Source organism: Pan paniscus, chromosome 1 (genome assembly GCF_029289425.2).
Source record: "Pan paniscus chromosome 1, NHGRI_mPanPan1-v2.0_pri, whole genome shotgun sequence".
Classification (NCBI taxonomy): Eukaryota; Metazoa; Chordata; class Mammalia; order Primates; family Hominidae; genus Pan; species Pan paniscus.
The window spans coordinates 124,660,526-124,682,541 of NC_073249.2; the positions used below are offsets into that span (position 1 = coordinate 124,660,526).

A 22,016-nucleotide genomic window follows, 5' to 3' on the forward strand; every position below is an offset into this window, starting at 1 on the left:
ATTTTATCTGAAATCTCATTGTCCCAGCCTGGTGTGGCCACAAAAATAGGGCATTTTATCTGAAATCTCATTGTCCCAGCCTGGTGTGGCCACAAAAATAGGGCATGATAATAGAGTGTTTGCAAGAGTTTGCTATTTGAATTCTGGAATTTGGAGATAAAGTTATAGATGCATAATGATGTTTAAGCCAGTGACAGATGGCATATTATGGTAATGGTCATATAACATTCTAATGGAGCATATATAAAAAACTGATATATAGCACTTGACATTGGCATTGAAGATTAAGCAGTGGAAATTATTGCTAGTAATGGTGCTTGTACATTTGATTTTCCATGTGAAAAAGTGTATATATAAACACATATATCATCTACGTATATTTATGTACACTCTATAATGTTCACACAAGGGAATTGTTTAACTATGCATTTCTCAGAATGTATTGTAATCATTAACGGGGCATGACTCTATATATAAACATAAAAACTGGTGTGCGCTTTTCACCTGGAGGGTTCTAAAGTTTGGAAACAATACAGAACTGCTACCAATGTCTGGTTGAGAAGAAAGGACAATGGAGAAAGCATGCACTGTTCCTTTTTAGCATGACCGGATGAATACAGCAGACATTAGCCAGGCTTGAGCCCTAGAGAGATGAGAGGAGTCAGGCTGAAAAAGAATTTCAGGAGGACAGATGGAGAACATAGATTGTGCTCATGTCAGGGACTTGCAGTGTGAAAGACCTCATGGGGACTTTTGAAGAACCATTACCTGATCCTCATGAGAGATATACATTTAAGTGAATACTACAGAAAAAAAAAAGCACTGGAAGCCAGCCATGGATAGCAAAGATAAAGCTTCATAAGAGGAGAAACTAAGAAAATATTATTTTTGGTAAGTAGTTTTCACTTACTGAATCTTTTTTGATAATTGTAATATATCTACATGTTTGCTTGATGCAAAGTAATTTTTCACACAGCATGAAAGTAATTACAGTAAACATTTTATTTTCACATTTATTAGAAAGGGTTGGTGCTAAGACTAATATGCAAAGAAGTTAAAAGGAGATTCTATAAGTATTTGAAATTAGAATAATGGCTCTGATGATTTCACTTTTACATATTTGTATTTTTATTCTTAAGAGGCAATGTACTAAATTCAAAAGGAAGAAAAAAACTGTTACCAACTTAATATATCTTATTGAAATTTATAATTTTAAGGTAAATATAGTAATCCCAAAATAATAAGATAAAGTTATTTTATAATATTTTATAATAATATATAATAAAACATAACAGTTCATTGTCTCCAAACTGAATCATAAGTGATCTTTAATTTAATCTAATAGCTTGCTTGCTTGCTTTCTACTCAAATATAAATTGCCTATGGGGTTTTATTAAATGTGGTTAATTTCAGATAGTTGTCCTTGACATTTATATAAGTTGTGACAGACTCTAGCCAAGATTTTACCAAGGATGGTGCAAAGTAAGTTCAAAAAAGAAAATGAACAGAAGCAATCCATTTCCTTTATCATTATGTATTTACTCATAAGGAAACCAATCTTCAGGAAGTGAATCATGCACCTTGAAAAGGAGTAGTGAATCCCAATAGTTATGTTCTTAACTCTGCTAAAATGTCTTTTTGCCTTGATAATTTTACTTTATTTGCTGAAACAAAACTGGATAGGCACAAGAAAACCCAAGTATAGCATATTCTTTTGGCTGCCATTATTTCCAGACTGATTAAATCTAGAGTTGACTGATTAAATCTAGGCGAGTTTCCTTATTACTACTTTTAAGTAATTAATTGATTTCTTGATATCCGCTCTTCTTCTACAATGCATATAAGAGTTCACTTTTTGTCACATTATCCTACTAAAGGGGTGACACATGTTTCAGAGATGTTTTTATGTAGCAGGATGCATTGTCTTCTGGCTATTTTCCCAGTATTATGCCACACATTAAAAACAAGGATAGCACTATTGCTTCCGAAATACTCTAAAGTGGTCCCGGCTGCATTATATGCCAGAAAGTCAGCTAAATACTGTGCTGGTGTTCCTATCATGATCTGTCATCACCTTATTTAATATTAGATCAAAAGCTGCTGAAGTAGCTGAATTAGATTAGCTGTTTTGCCTTCTGCCATCATCAATACCATTTGGCTCCAAACACAGTTTTTTGGAGTATAGTGGTTTAAAAATCTCTCTCTCTCTTTATCTCATCTTGCATTATAGCTTTTAACTGAAAGGATTTTATAAGTTATTATAGGTAATTGGTATCTTCCTACGTAGTATTCACTGAGGCTTATACATAAGATTTTCTGGAGAAATAATATACCTCCTATATCCAAGATTCCCTTTAGGAATATAGGGAATTTTATAACCCTCATGGCCAAGACCATGTTATATGTTATAACTAATTATATAATTATATATATTATTTTACCAGGAGTAAGCAACCATGCATCAGTGCAAGCTGAAAATAACTTGTTGGCTGACTTTTTGAAAGGATTAAAAAATTCCCAAATTGTTTGTGTGCTTTTTTTTTTTTTTTTTTTTTTGAGAAGAAGCTTATCTTTGCTTGGGTGAAGGAAACAGCATACAGGGATGGTTACACAAGACTAAAGGAGGAAGAGGAGAATGGTCACATTAAATTGGAAAATGATTATGCATGTTTCCATCAATACTGACTCAATCAAGCAGTCCATGGAGGTCTCTGGACAAGCATACCAATGTCAAAAATGCTTAGCCATTCAGAAAGCATGGGAGGAACTCCTTTGGATTGTGTCTCCCTATTTGTGATGAGATGTTCAGTCTCTGTAATGAACACTTACTTAAATGACTGACCTTAGATAACCTTTCTCTTGAAAGCACCGGTAAGCAAAAGTTTATAATTTGGAAAAGTGATCAACAACAAGTCTGTTGTTTAATTTTGAATGCAGCCTTTTAGAAAAGTTAGAGAGTGGAAAGGCCTGCAACAAGTCACAAGAAGAACAATTTTAGAATAACTATTCTCAAGCGCACAAGCTCTAGACTGGGATCCTGGGAACGTGGTTAAATTAGATATTGTTAGAGAAGATGGGTAGTACAACACTCCTACCTTTCAGGTCTGAAGTTTATAACAGGCTAGAACCTCCAGGCACCAGCCATAACCGTAGAGCAGAATGGGTAAGTGCCCTGACTTTTGACCTTTCTGATTGTGATTACTACACTTGGTATTTCCTGAATTTCTAATAGTTTTTTCTTAAAATATGCCTGGAAATTTTCACATACTTTCTTTGGTTTTATGTTTTCATTTCTATTCTGGTGTATTTAATCAAGTTTCTCACATTATTGGTGTGCACCCATGCTTTTTTATTTATCACTTATAGATTTATTACTTCATGTGTAATTGTGGATTACAAAGCTATCTTTAACAGAAATTGTATTTGAAATAATTCTGCATAGTCTGAGTAGAGCACCTGTTTGTCCAAGAAAGGTTAGATTTACTTCTGTAGGCTCCTGGGAGTTTATCACTGGAATGTTAAATTTTCAATTTGATGAACAAAATCTATACTTATTATAGGACCCTTTATATTCCCTCTTAATTTAGATGACAGTGTGCTTCAGAGTATATTCAAGGTGGCATATTCAAATTTCAAGTCTTTTTTAAAAACATCCTTAGCACAGGCTAATAATTATAAATTGTTTATTGAGGTCACTTTTAATCAATCTTTTTCTTATAAGATGTAGGTTTAGAAGTCTTATACTATTAGAACAATCTCCTTTTTCTACTTTCCAGTTCATACAAGATCTAATTAGTTGTGTTATATATACGTGTCAAAAGTTAAACCCCTGATTTTTCTAAGCTAGCAACTTCGTCTCAATCTGGGTCAAATCAAGGTCATGTGTTTTTATTGTTTATTTTTTAAATCTGTAATTTTTTTCAGATATTAATTAAAAATCCGTTGCTTCTATTTTATTTTAGCAGCTGCAGATTTTTTTTTTCTAGCAGCAGGCTTTTCAGTTTATTCAGTCCACACATGTCCGGAAACTGATACCTCTCATTTTACAGGTGTATCTACTTTGACAGTCCTTAGCTCTGTGTCACCAACATGACTCACTTAACCTACCAGTGTGCAAAACCTAGTGGAATGCTGAAAAAATTATCAGAATGGTTTAGAATACTGAAATTCATATGTTGTTTATTTCCAATCAATTTCCCCATATAACTGTCACTTAATATTTGCTATCTTTCTTAGATTTTCAAATTCTCTCACATACTAATTCAGGCAATGATGTCCATCTTATGATATTTTGAGCAGAAGTCCAGTCCATTGTAAAACACATAGCAAGCAATTCAGTTGCTCAAAGAACACTGAATGTTGTTTTTGTCCTCACATAGTAGTCTGTGTTGAGTACAAGAACTGTTCTACTTCGCAAGTTCTTTCATGGATTCAGGAGACTAACCTCACGTAAAAATGCCTACAATATTGTCATTTCACTTTCTGCCTTATAACTGAGCCTACCATCCTGTAATTGCATTGCCAGAGAATAAGCGTATTTCTAAGGGATTTGATGAATTCTTTTTTACAAAGATAGTACTTTCAATTTTCATCAACACTTACCCAACATTAGGTATTAATATTTTTCCTACTTTTGTGGTTTTTTAGATGATGTGATATATGATTATTATTTTAATTCTCATTTCTTTGAGAGCAAATGTAGTGTTTTAGAATATATCTACAAATTCATTGATATAACCTCCTTTAAGAGTGGAGGCTGATTTTCCCTTTCTTATATATGCAGTAACTGAATAACTCAAAAGAGTCAAACATGGTGGAAATTACTGCATTAGGTGTCCTAAAACAGGAATAGAGGACATTAGGAGTCTCTTGCTGTCACTCATGGATCATTGGCTCTGAGAAAAGCCAGCTGCCATGTCCTGAGTCCACTCAACCAGTTCTGTGGAGAGGCCCACATAGTGAAGAAGATGCCTCCTGCCAACAACCAGCTAGGAATTGAGACCTCCTGCCTGAAGTTATAGAGTGCGATGAGTTGAATTGTGTCACCCCAAAATTCATGTGTTGATGTTCTAACCCCCAGTACCTCAGAATGTTACCTTATTTGGAAAGAGAGTCATTGGAGATGTAACTAGATAAGGTCATTAGGGTGAAATCTGATTCAATATGACTGATGTTTTTATAAAGAGAAGGACATTTAAATACAGAGACAGACACACGTACAGGGAAGGCAAGGTATGGGGACACAGAGAGAAGACACTATCTACAAGACAAAGAGAGAGGCCTGAAACATATCCTTCCCTCACAGCCCTCAGAAGAAACCAACCCTGCTGACACTTTGATTGTAGATTTCTAGCCTGTAGAACTATGAGAGAATTAATTTTTGTTGTTCTATGCCACTTAGTTTGCAGTATTTTGTTATAACAGCCCTAAGAAACTAAAATACGTTAATGAGGCATTTTGAGAGCAGACAAGATCATTATTACAACCTCATAAAAGAACCTGAGTCATTCAGCTAAATTCTTGATCCACAGAAACTATGAGATAATAAATGTTTATTGTTTTAAGCCAGTAAGTTTTGGGATAATTTTTTATGGAGCAGTAGATAAGTAATAAAAATGGCTAAATTGAATAATCTCATTAATGTATTTGCATGTGTCATATCTATTTTTAATTATATAATTGCACATTTTTATTGTCATCTTTGTTCCATTCTTGATAAGTAAGCACTTTCTATACAAACCTTTTTAAGGACTGCTATAATTTTTCTTCTGTTAATAAGTTGTCATTTTTTAAAATTATACTTTAAGTTCTGGAATACATGTGCAGAATGGGCAGGTTTGTTAAATGGGTATACACGTGCCATGGTGGTTTGTTGCACCCATCAATCAGTCATCTAGGTTTTAAGCCCCACTTGCATGCATTAGGTATTTTGTCCTAATGCTATCCCTCCCCTTGCCCCTCACCCCCCGACAGGCCCTGGTGTGTGATGTTCCCCTCCCTGTGTCCATGTGTTCCCATTGTTCAACTCCCACTTATGAGTGAGAACATGCAGAGTTTGGTTTTCTGTTCCTACATTAGTTTTCTGAGAATGATGGTTTCCAGCTTCATCCATGTCCCTGCAAGGGACATGAACTCATTCTTTTTTATGGCTACATAGTATTCCATGGTGCATATGTGCCACATTTTCTTTATCCATTCTATCATTGATGGGCATTTGGGTTGTTTCCAACTCTTTGCTATTATAAATAGTGCTGCAATAAACATAAGTGTGAATGTGTCTTTATGGTAGAATGAGTCATAATCCTTTGGGCACATACCCGGTAATAGGATTGCTGGGTCAAATGGTATTTCTGGTTCTAGATCCTTGAGGAATTGCCACACTGTCTTCCACAATGGTTGAACTAACTTACATTCCTTCCAACAGTGAAAAAGCATTCCTATTTCTCCACATCCTCTCCAGCACCTGTAGTTTCCTGACTTTCTAATGATCACCATTTTAACTGGCATGAGATGGTATCTCAATGTGGTTTTGATATGCATTTCTCTAATGACCAATGTGAGCTTTTTTTTCATATTTTTGTTGGCCACATAAATGTCTTCTTTTGAGAAATATCTGTTTATATCCTTCAACCACTTTTTGATGGGGTTGGTTTTTGTTGTTGTTGTTGTTGTTGTTGTTTTTGAGATAGAGTCTTGCTCTGTCACCCAGGCTGGAGTGCAGTAGCGTGATCTCACGCACTACAAGCTCTGCCTCCTGGGTTCACACCATTCTCCTGCCTCAGCCTCCCGAGTAGTTGGGACTACAGGCGCCTGCCACCATGCCTGGCTAATTTTTTGTATTTTTAGTAGAGACGGGGTTTCACCGTGTTAGCCAGGATGGCCTCGATCTCCTGACCTCGTGATCCACCCACCTCGGCATCCCAAAGTGCTGGGATTACAGGTGTGAGCCACTGCGCCCGGCCTTTTTTTTTTTTCTTGCAAATTTGTTTAAGTTCCTTGCAGATCCTGGATATTAGACCTTTGTGAGATGGATAGATAGCAAAAATATTCTCCCATTCTTTAGGTTGCCTCTTCACACTGATGATAGTTTCTTTTGCTGTGCAAAAGCTCTTTAGTTTAATTAGATCCCATTTGTCAATTTTGGTTTTTGTTGCAATTGTTTTTGGTGTTTTAGTCATGAAGTCTTTGCCTATGACTATGTCCTGAATGGTATTGCCTAGCTTTTATTCTAGTGTTTTTGTGGTTTTGAGTTTTACATTGAAGTCTTTAATCCATCTTGAGTTATTTTTTGTATAAGGTGTAATGAAGGGGTCCAGTATCAGTTTTCTGCATATGGATAGCCAGTTTTCCCAGCACCATTTATTAAATAGGGAATCATTTCCTCATTGCTTATTTTTATCAGGTTTGTCAAAGATCAGATGGTTGTACAAGTGTGGTGTCACTTCTGAGGCCTCTGTTCTGTTCCATTGGTCTATATATCTGTTTTGGGCCCAGTACCATGCTGTTTTGGTTACTGTAGCCTTGTAGTATAGTTTAAAGTCAGGTAGCATGATTTCACCAGCTTTGTTCCTTTTGCTTAGGCTTGTCTTGACTATAGAGGCCTTTTTGGGTTCCATATGAAATTTAAAGTAGTTTTTCTAATTCTGTGAAGAAATTCAATGGTAGCTTGATGGGAATAGCATTGAATCTGTAAGTTACTTTGGGCATTATGGCCATTTTCATGATATTGATTCTTCCTATTCATGAGCATGGAATGTTTTTCCATTTGTTTGTGTCCTCTCTTATTTCCTTGAGCAGTGGTTTGTAGTTCTCCTTGAAGGGGTCCTTCACATCCCTTGTATTCCTAGGTATTTTATTCTCTTTGTAGCAATTATGAATGGGATTTCACTCATGATTTGGCCCTCTGTCTTTTGTTGGTGTATAGGAATGCTTGTGATTTTTGCACATTGACTTTTTTTCCTGAGACTTTGCTGAAGTTGCTTATCAGCTTAAGGAGTTTTTGGGCCGAGACAATGGGGTTATCTAAATATATAATCATGTCAACTGCAAATAGAGACAATGTGACTTTCTCTCTTCCAATCTGAATACCCTGTATTTCTTTCTCTTGCCTGATTGCCCTGGCCAGAACTTCCAATACTATGTTGAATAGGAGTTGTGAGAGAGGACATCCTTGTCTTTTGCCAGTTTTCAAAGGGAATACTTCCAGCTTTTGCTCATTCACTATGATAATGGCTATGGTTTTGTCATAAATAGCTCTTATTATTTTGAGTTATGTTCCATCAATACCTAGTTTATTGACTGTTTTTAGCATGAAGGGCTGTTGAACATATATTTAAGGCCTTTTCTACATCTATTGAGATAATCATGTGTTTTTTTCATTGTTTCTGTTTATGTGATGGATTATGTTTATCGATTTGCCCATGTTGAACCAGCCTTGAATCCCAGGGATGAAGCTGACTCGATCATGGTGGATAAGCTTTTTGATATGCTGCTGGATTTGGTTTGCCAGTATTTTATTGAGGATTTTTGCATGGATGTTCATCTGGAATATTGGCCTGAAATTTTCATTTTTTTTTTGTAGTGTCTCCACCAGGTTTTGTTACCAGGATGATGTTGGCCTCATAAAATGAGTTACAGAGGATTCCCTCTTTGTCTGTTGTTTGGCATAGTTTCAGAAGAAATGGTACCAGCTCCTCTTTGTACCTCTGGTAGAATTCAGCTGTGAATCTGTCTGCTCCTGGGCTTTTTTTGGTTGGTAGATGATAAATTACTGCCTCAATTTCAGAACTTGTTATTGGTCTATTCAGGGATTCGACTTCTTCATGGTTTAGTCTTGGGAGGGTGCATGTGTACAGGAACTTATCCATTTCTTCTAGATTTTCTAATTTACTTGCATAGAGGTGTTTAAAATATTCTCTGATGGTAGTTTGTACTTCTGTGGGATCAGTGGTGATATCCCCTTTATCATTTTTTATTGTGTCTATTTGATTCTTCTCTCTTTTCTTCTTTATCAGTCTGGCTAGCAGATTATCTATTTTGTTAATCTTTTCAAAAAAAAAAACAGCTCCTGGATTCATTGATTTTTTTGAAGGGTTTTTTTATGTCTCTATCTCCTTCAATTCTGCTCTGATCTTAGTTATTTCTTGTTTTCTGCTAGCTTTTGAATTTGTTTGCTCTTGCTTCTCTAGTTCTTTTAATTGTGATGTTAAAGTGTTGATTTTAGACGCTTTTTGATGTGGGCATTTAGTGCTAAATTTCCCTCTAAACACTGCTTTAGCTGTGTCCCAGAGATTTTGGTACATTGTCTCTTTGTTCTCATTGGTTTCAAAGAACTTCTTTATTTCTGCCTTAATTTCGTTATTTACCCAGTAGTCATTCAGGAGCAGGTTGTTCACTTTCCATATAGGTGTGCGGTTTGAATGAGTTTCTTTCTTTTTATTTTATTTTATTTTATTTTTTAGATGGTATCTTGCTCTGTTGCCAGGCTGGAGTTCAGTGGCGTTGAGTGAGTTTCTTAATCCTGAGTTCTAATTTGATTGCACTGTGGTCTGAGAGACTGTTTGTTATGATTTCCGTTCTTTTGCATTGGCTGAGGTATGTTTTCCTTCCAACTATGTGGTAGATTTTAGAATAAGTGCTATGTGGTGCTGAAAAGAGTGTATATTCTATTGATTTGGGGTGGAGAGTTCTGTAGATGCCTATTAAGCCCTCTTGGTCCAGAGCTGAGTTCAAGTCCTGAATATCCTTGTTAAATTTCTGTCTCATTGATCTGTCTAATATTGATAGTGGGGTGCTAAAGTCTCCCACTACTATAGTGTAGTAGTCTAAGTCTCTTTGTAGGTCTCTAAGAGCTTGCTTTATGAAACTGGGTGCTCCTGTATTGGGTGCATATATATTTAGGATAGTTAGCTCTTCTTGTTGCATTGATCCCTTTACCATTATTTAATGTCTTTCTTTGTCTTTTTTGATCTTTGTTGGTTTAAAGTCTGTTTTATCAGAAGCAGACTGTTTATCCAATTTGCCCGTCTGTGTCTTTTAATTGGGGCATTCAGGATATTTACATTGAAGGTTAATATTGTTATGCATGAATTTGATCCTGTCAACTAGCTGGTTATTTTGCACATTTATTGATGCAGTTTCTTCATAGTGTCATGGGTATTAGTTATCATTTTTGCCTTTTAATATTATTTGGGATATTATGTATGTTTATATATTCTAAACATTTTGCACTTAATAAGTCTATTTTACTTTATAAAGTATAAAAGATAGTTTTGCTGATTCTAATTTGTCTCAACCTAAAAATAATAGGTTTAGAAGATAAAAAGATTTATAAGATTTTCTCAGGACGATAACTAAATATTTGGTTTTAATATTATGCTTCTAGTCAAAATTTCTCATATTTGATTTTGAGATAGAAAAGAATCCTGTTTCAATAAACTAGTATAGTTTTGAGAAAGGGTTATTCTATAACTTGCTAAGTAGAAATGAATTACTTACAAACCTTCTTTCATAAGGAAACATTCCAATTATTAGCGTCTCTAAAGATAAGGAGGTTAAGTGTAGACACCTTTAACAAATTCACTGACCACAGAGGCAAATTTTTTCTTTGTCTCTAGGATTTAAACCTGGGAACACAGATTAGTTATTTTAAGGGCTTAGCAGAAGGATATCATGGAGTATGTATTTTTGAGTCTGTTTCTTTTTTATTATGCATTTTAAAATGGTAAGCTTTGACTTGATATCTTTCTCCAAGAAATAGAGATACTTCCAGGAAGAAGCCATTACTTCTAACTATGAATCATTTACATTAAAATTTAAATTATAATTTAGAATGCATAAAAACAATTTTAAAATGTAAAGTATTAATTCTTATCTTTCTACTCATTTAATATCAAATCAATTAAACCGACTAAAGTAGCCAATAAATTACTTTAAAAAACAATTGCCAATAAAATATAACAGTAAAATTATAAACATATATTTATGTTCTGGGTTGCAAAAACGGATAATTTCACTAAAAAATTAAATGTGAAACTGATAGCCAATCAATATTTTTATCTTCCAACAGTGTAAAATAGTGAAAATGGAAAACATACTATATTAAACCTATATAAAATATAATATTCTAATGATGCCTAATTATAATCATTTTCTTGTATTAATGTAGTTGATATTATCTTCTTATCCTCTCAAAAGAATTGAACTTTCTATGAAGATTAATGCAGCCTTCACTTCACTGCACATTAATGTGGAAGATATTATTACTTTGAGCTCCAGTAATTCCCACTGGCAAAGGGTATTAAATCATACCATCTACACACTGCCTTTTTAGTTCTTCTGACATGTTAGCCTTAGAGGATCTCTAAATTCAGCAGTGACATTGTGATGTGACTTTGTGCCCAAAATTTGATTGGAATAGCAGCAGATTTGTATTTTAAAGAAAATGTACCATAGCTACTAGATCAAATTATTGAAATTTTATTATATTTATTATTTCTTTACAAGATGTCCATGGAAACAGCTTTCATTTTTAAACAGTCATAAAAAATGCATTAAATTTTATATTTCTTATTTTTATGTAACCTTAATATCTTCAATCTATTTTATTTGTTCCTACTTTATAGACATTGCTAATGTACAGATGAATCTTTTTTCTAATTAAAAAGAAGTTTGATATTTATCAGTTAATGCTATTTTGACTCAATTTTAAATATTTTACTAGATATATGTATGAACAAAATGCACACAGTTTATATAGACCTTGTATCTTTTAACCAAAATGATTTTCAAACTAGGTGAGATCCCCTCATAACTTTTATTTCTATTTTAGTTAACAAAAACATTACTTGACAAACTAAGTAAATGTTTTCTCTCTAACATTTTAAAATGCCTACTCTCCTAAATATCTGTTTTTTTTTTTCAATTTTCATAACATTATGAGAGTGGAAAACAAGAAGTAGAAGAGAAGAAAGAGCTAGAGAAGATTTTAGCCTTAGCATGCCATGGGGAAAAGTCCATGATTCCTCATATGTTCAGAGGTTGAAGTGAACCTTCAAACACGGGAAATTTTATGAGATTATTTTAGGTTTTGTAATTATATATCCCATTTATTTTTATCTTGTTGGTTTATAATAGGAAACGTTATCATTATCCATAACTATTTCATTAGAAATAGGTACTCTGCCCAGTGATACATTGGAGGTGTAGGAAAATTAAAATTGTGAAAGACTTTAAACTGACCGAAAAGATCATGACAGTTTTCTCTAAGTCACTCTTCCAGGCTATCTCATTCTTTCATTATTTTTGAGACATTTCACAACTCCGTAAGTGTAGGCACTGATAACATTGCAAATGATTCTTTCCCATAGAAATATGAATAATTTTATCAGTAAAACTGAATTAACTATTGCCGTGCAGATAAGCCCATTTTGCATCTATTTGCAAATTTATTGTAGCTTGACTCTTTTACACTCTTAAAATTTGTTGAGTATTTTAGGAGCTTTAAAATGTGTGGGCTATAAGTGTTTATGTTTATTATGTTGAAAATAGAAATAAGAAATCTCAAAACGTTTATTGGTTCATTTTAAGGTAACAGTAATGAACACATCACATGATAGCAGAAATAACACTTCAATGTTATGGGTAGACAGGCATGAGTGGAGCAAGAGAGGGCTCTCTCCCCACACACGAGAAATGTTGGGTGATGGTTTGGCAATTACCACATTGCCTCTCTAAAAGTGATAAATTGGCAGTCAGCACCTGGGAGACGACAGCTCTTGATGGTCTACATCTGTTATCATTAAAGTTTTAATTAAAGCAGGTTCCCAAAGAGAAGCAACTTCCTGGGCATGCACGTTAAGAGACGAAATTGGTGAAGTATGATCTTCTAGGTACACTCCACTGGAAAAAGGAAGGAAGCCTCAGATGCACATGCATATAAATCCCTAAACACGCTGCACTTGCTCAATTCCAAAGGGTGAGGAGGGCACTGCACATGCAGAAAACCCACCCTCAGGGAAGAATCGTGGGAAAGAGGTGAGTGATAAAGTCCCAGGATCAAGGTTAAAGGCCCTTATTTTTCTCTCTTTGACCTTCAGTCACCCACTTGAATACCTTCCAACGGTTCTTTCCTTTCTTTCCTATTCTAAAGCCTTTTTAAATAAACTTCTGCTCCTTCTCTGAAACTTGCCTTGGTCTCTTTTCCTGTTTTATTTTCCTCAAATTCTTTCTTCTGAAGAGGCAAGAACTGAAGTTGCTACAGACCCATATGGATATGCCTCCAGTAACTGAGGGTAATTCAGATCTCTTCCACAACTAACATAAGTTCGAGTATAAAATTAGTTTTGACCACAAAGACCTCCTGTAATCTAAAAAAAAAAAGTGGCAGTTTGTTCTGGACTATAAAAGAATATAATGAAGGACAAAATATGGAAAGTGAATCTGTCTGCCTTAGTTTACAAGAGTCTGAAAGTAAGTTATGCAGTATGTTAAAATCTTAGCAAAGTTTGATAAAATTATATGGGCTTCTTTCCTTAGTTTACCAATTAATGTCTTTAGCTAGAATTTGAAAGAAACTTTTTAAACCTGTATAATCTACCTAGATAACAGATTTTGTGTTTTACTAGAATAAGTTTTATTTATTATATTTATTTTATTATATGCTTGATTATTTAAGAGCAAAAAATGTGATCCTTCTTAATAAAAGAACTAAGTTTCTTTATAACTGTTTTAACCTCTCTGTTTACTTTTTTTAAGCCTTTTTTAAGGGTAATCAATTATTGCTTCTTATGCACTCATAATCTTATTTTAATCAAATGTTTAATTTTTGTCAAATGACTTTAATTTTGCCTCTCTAAATTGAATTTGAAATGTGGGGGAAAATATATTTGAAAATTCACAATATCATTTACAGATGAAACTTAAAATTTCCTCCGTAGAACCCTGGAAAATCACAAGTATTTGTTCTTTCCCCTCAAAAAAAAAAATGATGTAATACCACCAAGAAGCACATTTTATAAGAAGTCTTAATCCACTCCCCCCTCCAGCCCACAAACTCATCATAATGTGCTTTAGCCTGAGGGAAGCAGTGATCAAAATTTTTATAAAATATTTCTGTTGAGTTTTTCTATATTTTTCAGAGTTTCAATGATTGTTTGCTATTAGACAAAGCAAAAGACTTACTAACCGTAATTTATTATTGTATTAGTCTGTTTTCATGCTGCAGATAAAGACATACCTGAGACTTGACAATTTACAAACGAAAGAGAAGTTTAATAGATTTGCAGTTTCACATGGCTGGAGAGGCTTCATGATCATGGTAGAAGGCAAGGAGGAATAAATCGCATTTTATGTTGATGGCAGCAGGCAAAGAGAGCAAGATTGTGCAGGGAAATTCTGTTTTTAAAACCATCAGATCTCATGAGACTTATTCACTATCATGAGAATAGCACAAGACCTGTCCCCATGACTCAGTTATCTCCCACCCGGTCCCTCCCACAACACGTGGGAATTATGGGAGCTACAAGATGAGATTTGGGTGGGGACACAGAGCCAAACCATATTAATTATTTAAATAATTGTTCAAAACTTTAATTTTAAAAATGAAATAGAGATGTTTGTAGGCAACTAGGTCCTAATTGATGATGCACATGATACTTACCCATGGAGTTTTATAAAAATTCAGATATCTAAGTCATACTCAAGACTTACTGTATCTCTTTACTTGATATTCATGGTAGATAAAGTATATAGCTTCAAATAAACTATACATTGTATTAATATTTACCCCTTATTAAAATTGTGGTTTCAGAGCTGATAGTGTGTAGAAAACATTCAGGCTATAAACTGAGTCTGAATTTCCAGGATTGTTAGTTGAAAAGCAGATGACTTCATAAGACTATTTACCCCAAATCCAGCAGAACAAGAATTAAATACATAGGACTGAAGGAACCAATGAGGAAAACTTTATTGTGTTTGAAATACAAGTGATTCATGTTAATTTTGTTTTCTAGTTACACAAAGAAATTGTTTTTCTCAATCTATCAGCTCACAAGTTACTAAATTCTGTGTTTGTAAAATGAAGTGAAATATTTTTAGATACAGTCACGTTCTCACTAACCACTGCTGGTTCTGACTCTAAATCTCTTTACTTTCTCTAAATGACAATATATTTATTTATTTCAAAGATTTTTAAGTCTTTTTGAGAATCTGTTCTTATATTTGCCAGGATATAATTGGACAAGTTGATTGGGCAACCAAGGTTTTAGCTGGAATTTCATATTTGAGGATAATTTACATTGACTCAGATATGACCAAGATACTTTTAATGATGTAAGACTACTTAAATAATGGATCTAATGTCTACAAAATTCTGCCATGAAAATGAATCTAGTGCAGGTGTATTGAGTCCCAGACTACGGGTAGTCAAGAAAGTAACTCCTGGAAATCCTGGAACTGTGACAGATTTGTGGGAGTGGGCTTCAAATCATGCTGCTATAAAGACACATGCACACGTATGTTTATTGCGGCATTATTCACAATAGCAAAGACTTGGAACCAACCCAAATGTCCAACAATGATAGACTGGATTAAGAAAATGTGGCACATATACACCATGGAATACTATGCAGCCATAAAAAATGATGAGTTCATGTCCTTTGTAGGGACATGGATGAAACTGGAAACCATCATTCTCAGTAAACTATCGCAAGAACAAAAAACCAAACACCACATATTCTCACTCATAGGTGGGAATTGAACAATGAGATCACATGGACACAGGAAGGGGAATATCACACTCTGGGGACTGTGGTGGGGTGGGGGGAGGGGGGAGGGATAGCATTGGGAGATATACCTAATGCTAGATGACGAGTTAGTGGGTGCAGCGCACCAGCATGGCACATGTATACATATGTAACTAACCTGCACAATGTGCACATGTACCCTAAAACTTAAAGTATAATAAAAAATAAAAATAAAAATAAAAATAAAGAGAAGAACATATGTAAATTTATATGTATTGCAGATGAAATGTTACAGAGTAGTTCTTCAACTTGGTTTTCTAGCCTGAGGATATCAAATATGGCTTTTAAAAGTTCAATAATATATTCCTTGTGAAAACTTATGGACTAAAATGAATGTTATGTCCCTAGTATTGAAACATTGGGGGCTCAAGAGTTATATTTGAGATTTATGATCAAAAGAGGGAAGGAAGATACTTTAAGGACAAACTATAAAAGACTGAAATTATCTAAAAAGATTTTGGTGTCTTAACCAGCACATCATTCCTAGTTATCTAAGCCTTTCATTGTCTTTGAGGTATTTTTTAAACTTGTAAAATGTGGAAACTTGATTATTAGTGCAAATGATTCTTGTTCACAGAAGTGCAAATTCATTATGTTCCATGAAATACAAATGGTTTTTGCCGGTGGATACTCCCATTTCACACCTATTTGTAAATTGACTTCAACATTTCTTAATTTTCTATCTATATGTGGTTCTATGAATTTACTTTTGAACCTGTTGTAACATATTTCTGGTTCTCTCATTAATTACTAAATTAAATAAAATATTTGGAAAGTATTCAGTTTGTAATTTTATGAGAGTTATTATTTTACCTGTTAAAAACATTTATTCCTTAGTTGTGGTTAGTTTTTTGCTTCATTGCTTTCTGTGTGTGTTTTGGTGGAAGCCAATAAAGAGCTGAGTTTCATATCTCAATCTATAGGTGAACCAAAGACACATATAGGCACAGAATTAAAGGGGGCCACAGGAAATACAGTATCAGGAAATAAGAATAATCTCGAGGACATATTTGGATTACTCAGGCTCTAGGATTAGGAAATTAAACATAAGCATTTCTAGATTTTGGAGGCCTAGGTAGCTAAAAATAACACATTGCTAGCATGGTTCTTGCTATTTTTATTATTATTGTTGTGACCATTACAATTAATTTTATAATTATTGTTAGAAGTTAAGTAAAGTCTTGATAAATAACAGAAACATAAAGAAAGGAAAGTACAGGTTAATCACAGAATGTTTTCCTGTTTAAAACACTGACTTTTACTGAACCTTGCAATTTTAGGTTTTTTGCAAACTTAAAACATCCTCCAATGGAACATGAAGTTAAATTAACTTCAGTTATAGACATACAAACCCAAGAAAATATGAACAAATCACCTCTAACATTTTAACATTTAGAGAACTATTTAGCTGAAATATAAGATACCGCTTTAACATGAAATATTTCATCAGAACAAGAGGATTTTAAATTTTACTAGAAGAAAAATGAAGCTGGAGTATGACTTTGATTTAAACCACTTGTAAATCTACCAAGAAGAGGAAAAGCAACTCTTGGGAACAAACCTGAATCATTAATTATTCTCAGCTAACACTCCAGAGATGAAAGATAATAAAGGTTGATAAACTTCATGTTCCTCAATAATATTTTTAATAATAGTATTAAATATGATAATAGCTAACATAGACTAAGGGCTTATATGCTAGCTGTAGCTGAGTCATTTACTTATTTTTTTAGAGACAGAGTCTTACTATGTTGCTCAGGCTGAAGTACAGTAGCTATTCACAGGTGTGATCACGGCACAGAACAGACTTGAACCCCTGGGATCAAGCAATCCTACCTCAGCCTCCCAAATAGCTGGGACTACAGGTGTGCACCATCATGCCCAGTCAATTTAGGTTTTATTATTTATTTTAATACTAATATTTTTTACAGATGAGGAAACTGAGCTATGGTTTGTAACTTGTACAAGTTTGCTCAAGTAATTATAATCAAAGCTTGGGGCCTACCTGAGTAAACTTAATCTATTCATTCAGTTAATCTTATCAAGCAAATACTATGCTCTTCAAAGTGGACATTAAGAATATTGTTGATTAAAAATAATAGAGCCTGAATATATATATAAATTGTTACAACCACTGGCTGACACACCCTATATTTTTCCATTTTACCCTTATCTTCCCTATGGGCATGAAACACACACACACACACACACACACACACACACACAGATATTGTAGCTGCCTCTCTGATTCTGGATACAATACAAAGGGTATAATGGTCTGGATAGTATTAAGGCATGGATAACATTAATGTACAAAAGTGACAAGAGTACCAAATTGTGGTAGAGATTTTCCAGTCATTCAGTGATTTCATAAGTATAGACAAAGGCATCGATTACAAACAGATTTTTTTTTTGGCCCGTATTATCTGCTTTAAAAACATAGTAAGAACTAAAACCATTCATATCCACATACATGTCTACATTAACATAACTCTACTATTACACTGCCTTCATCAAATTAATTTTACTATTCCTGAAAACTTTTACTGAGAAATAGAATAGTTGTTTATTCTAAGAACTTTCTGAAAGATTTATTTATTTATTGAAAAATATATGACATGTTATCTGGAATAAATTTTGGAAAAGGATACATTATTTTTGTATGTCATTCACAACAGAGAAAGACCTAAAATTAGTGTTATGCTATATGTGATTTCTAGAGTTTGTTTAGTTTTATCAGAAGATTTATATATTTTCTTCATTATATTGTATTATTTTTCAAATATTATTGTGCTTCTGAGGCAAAGTATGAGTATAAATGCCCAGCATGTTTACTTAGTTTCTGCTAGAGTAAGTGAAATTATTTCCTGATAAAATATCACTATGCACAAAGATAAATTTCTCTTTTGTATATGTCACATATAAATGTTAAAGCAGTCACTCTTCTGAGTTTAGCTATAATTAAAAAAAAAAAAAACTATGTGAGTATCCACTTAGAGTTTTTAAAACATTTGCATACTTTCTTATCTAACATAACCCTGAAGGGTTTTTATTGATTTCAGGGTTTTAGGCTGATTCGGGAAAAACTTGCATTTGGATTTTCACAGGCCAATGAATATTAAAAATTTAATGTTTAAGACACATTCAGAATGTGAAAGACAATCTTTTTTCCTTGACAAATCTAATTAATTCTATCCTTCTCCATGGTAATACCAGGAAAGTCCGAGAAGCCTGAAAGTCATCTTCAAAGCTCTTTTTTAAAATATCATTTCCAACTGAATGGGTCATGGGGACATATAAGTTTTACCACACTAATATCCTTCCAACCTGGCCTATTTAAAAACAAAAATTCTATTGCCATTTTGCTAAATTTAGTTCCTCATTTTCCCTTTTTTTTTGCACCATTGCTATAATTTTCTGAAAGATCTGTCTTTATTAAAACTTATCATCAAGAATATATTCTCTATACTACTGTTAGACAATGTGTTTTTTGGTTTGTTTCTTTTTATTTAATGAACTTTGGATAATTTCATTTCCTTATTAAAACCCCTGATAACTAAAAGAATAAAGCTCAACATCATATACATGAGGTCCTGACTCATCTGACCCTGCCTCCCTCATGCCTGTATGCCTGTACAGGTGTCAGTCACCGTCAAATGTCATCACATATGTTCTTATGGTGGGGTCTACAAGATTCTATAGTACTTATTCATTCCATATTTATGGTCTCTCCTGGAATATATATTTTTCCAAGATTAGTACTATGTATTTAAGTCCAAAATACCGACACACAGAGTTTGCTAAGAAATAGTTTATAAATGAGTGGTTTATTAATCAAATAAATGAGTAAAAAAAAAAGCTCTGGGACATTTTTTTCATTGAAATTGGGAAGCTGTTCCAACTTGTGGTCATTAAACTGGTACAAAACACATATTCAAGATTAAAGTGTTGAATTGACCAAGGGCCACACCTCTGCCTTTCAAGCTCTTGGAATTATTAACATGCCTCTAAAACTAACAGCTCTGCACTGCTATGGGACTATTTCCTGGGAAGGAAGCACAAAAGTGACTTGAGTTTCAGAAAACTTTAGAGAACACACCTGAAAATACAGTAGTCCCCTGCTTGTCTTCAGGGAAGATGTTCGAAGACCTACAGAAGATACCTGAAACCATGGAATGTACCAAACTCTATATATACTACGTTTTTCTTACATATAATTACCTATAATAAAGTCTAATTTATAAATTAAGCATAGTAAGAGATGAACAATAATTAATAATAAAATAGAACAATTATAACCATATGCCATCATCACCTCTTTTTTGCTTTATGGTCATTTATATATTTTACTTAATGTAAAATTTTACCTAATGGTAATTGAACATGCCACTGAGATACTGCAACAATAGATTTGATAACCAAGACAGCTAATGACTAAGGGTGGATAGCGTATACAGCAGTGGCTGCACTAATCAAAGGGATCATTCACATTCTGGGCTTGTGTTGCCTATGCTTTTGTTATCATATCCAACAATTATTTGTCCAAACCATGTCCTTTATAGTTTTTTCTAGTAGTTTTATAGCTTCAGAACTTATGTTTAAGTCTTTAATTCATTTTATATATGGTGTGAGAAAATAGTCTAATTTCTCTCCTGCATGTGATTATCCAGTTTTCACAGTGCCATCTATTGAAGAGATCATACTTACCTTATTGTGTATTTTGGTACCTTTGTTGACAATCAATTAGCCATAAATTCATGGGCTTACTTCTGGGCTGTCTAGTCTGTTCCATTGGTCTATGTGTCTATTTTTAGGCTAATACCATGCTGTTTTGATTGCTATAGCTTTGAGGTAGTTTTTGAAATTAAGCAGTGTAATGTTTCTAGCTTTGTTTGTTTTATTCAAGATTTATTTGACTATTCAGGGTCTTTTGTGGTTCCAAACAATATTTAAGATTGCTACTTCTATTTATGTGAAAAATGCCATTGGCCATTTTATAAGAATTGCATTGAATCTATAATCACTTTGAGTAGTAAGGACTTTTTCACAATATTAATTTTTTAATCTATTAACAGAAGATACCTTTTTATTATTTGTGTCTTTAATTTTTTTCATCAATGTTTTGTAGTTTTGAGCATACAGGTCTTTAATCTCTTTTGTTAAATATATTCCTAAGTAATTTTTGTAGCGATTATGAATGAAATTTTTTCGTGATTTTTTTAGGTAGTTCGTTATTAGTGTATTTAAAAAGCTACTGATTTTTGTAGGTTGATTTGTATGCTGCATCTTCCTGAATTCATGTTGTGATTTTCGTCTAATTTCATCTTGAGGACTATCTTCGGAGAGTGGCTATAAATGCTGATTCTTCCCTGATGGGCTTCCAGGGGTGATGTTTTTGGATGTTATAGTGTGTCTTTCATAAGATCCTTCTTTATTTTGGTGGACAGCCTAATGCCTATGTGTTCAAGCTGTGACCAGGTGTTCCTCTCATAGGAATCTTATTTATGCTGACAGACAGCTTTGGCTCTTGTCTGACCTTTGTTCAGTTTATTTCTAACAAGATAATCACTCTCTACGAGAACCCTTACCAGGAGGTGAGTTATATTTAGGTGTGTTGGTCAGACAAAACAAAAACACATGAAATAACAAGCATCGTATTACTTACAGGTCCCAGAATGAAGAGGGCAGGATGCCTTGCAAAATCAATGGGAAAGATAGAGCTGTTCAGGACACACTCATTCACCTAGGAAGTGGGGAATTAGAGAGAAAGCAAGGGACCTGAGGGCCAGTGACTTTATTGGGTCACATGGCATTATCCCAAAAGGTTTCTCATGGAGAGGTCTAATCAGTGGCTTTAAAGTAAGCAGGCATGAGCTTTGCGGAGACATGCTGTGACTGAGGAGTTGCCACTGTGGCTTCTCTGTTTAGTCCATGCTGGATGTAGGGCAAGTCAAGCAGGTTGTATCCAGCTTTGCCATAGGGAGATGGTCTCCAGGAGAGGGTGGTATAAGGAAGATATGTGAATAGAGCATATTGATGGTAAATTGGGTAACTGAGAGGAAGTATAGAAGTGGAAACTGTGTTAAGGACGACTAAGCCCTGCTTCTGATATTAGAAAGTCCATTTATATTCAAAATGAATGCTGAGGCAACAAAAGTTATAAGAATTTACTACAATTAATTTACTAGTTCCATTAGCATGATGCAAAAGTAA

General features: G+C 34.0%; 1 long non-coding RNA gene across 7 annotated transcripts in view; it reads left to right on the plus strand.

Moving 5' to 3' along the window:
• Positions 1-525: 525 nt before the first annotated feature.
• Positions 526-22,016, plus strand: part of LOC117974855 (uncharacterized) — a 354,681-nt gene continuing 333,190 nt past the window's right edge. For all 7 annotated transcript variants that reach the window (XR_008626078.1, XR_008626080.1, XR_008626079.1 and 4 more), the window contains exon 1: positions 526-891. This is a non-coding gene — a long non-coding RNA (uncharacterized LOC117974855). The remainder of the gene's footprint in view (positions 892-22,016) is intronic.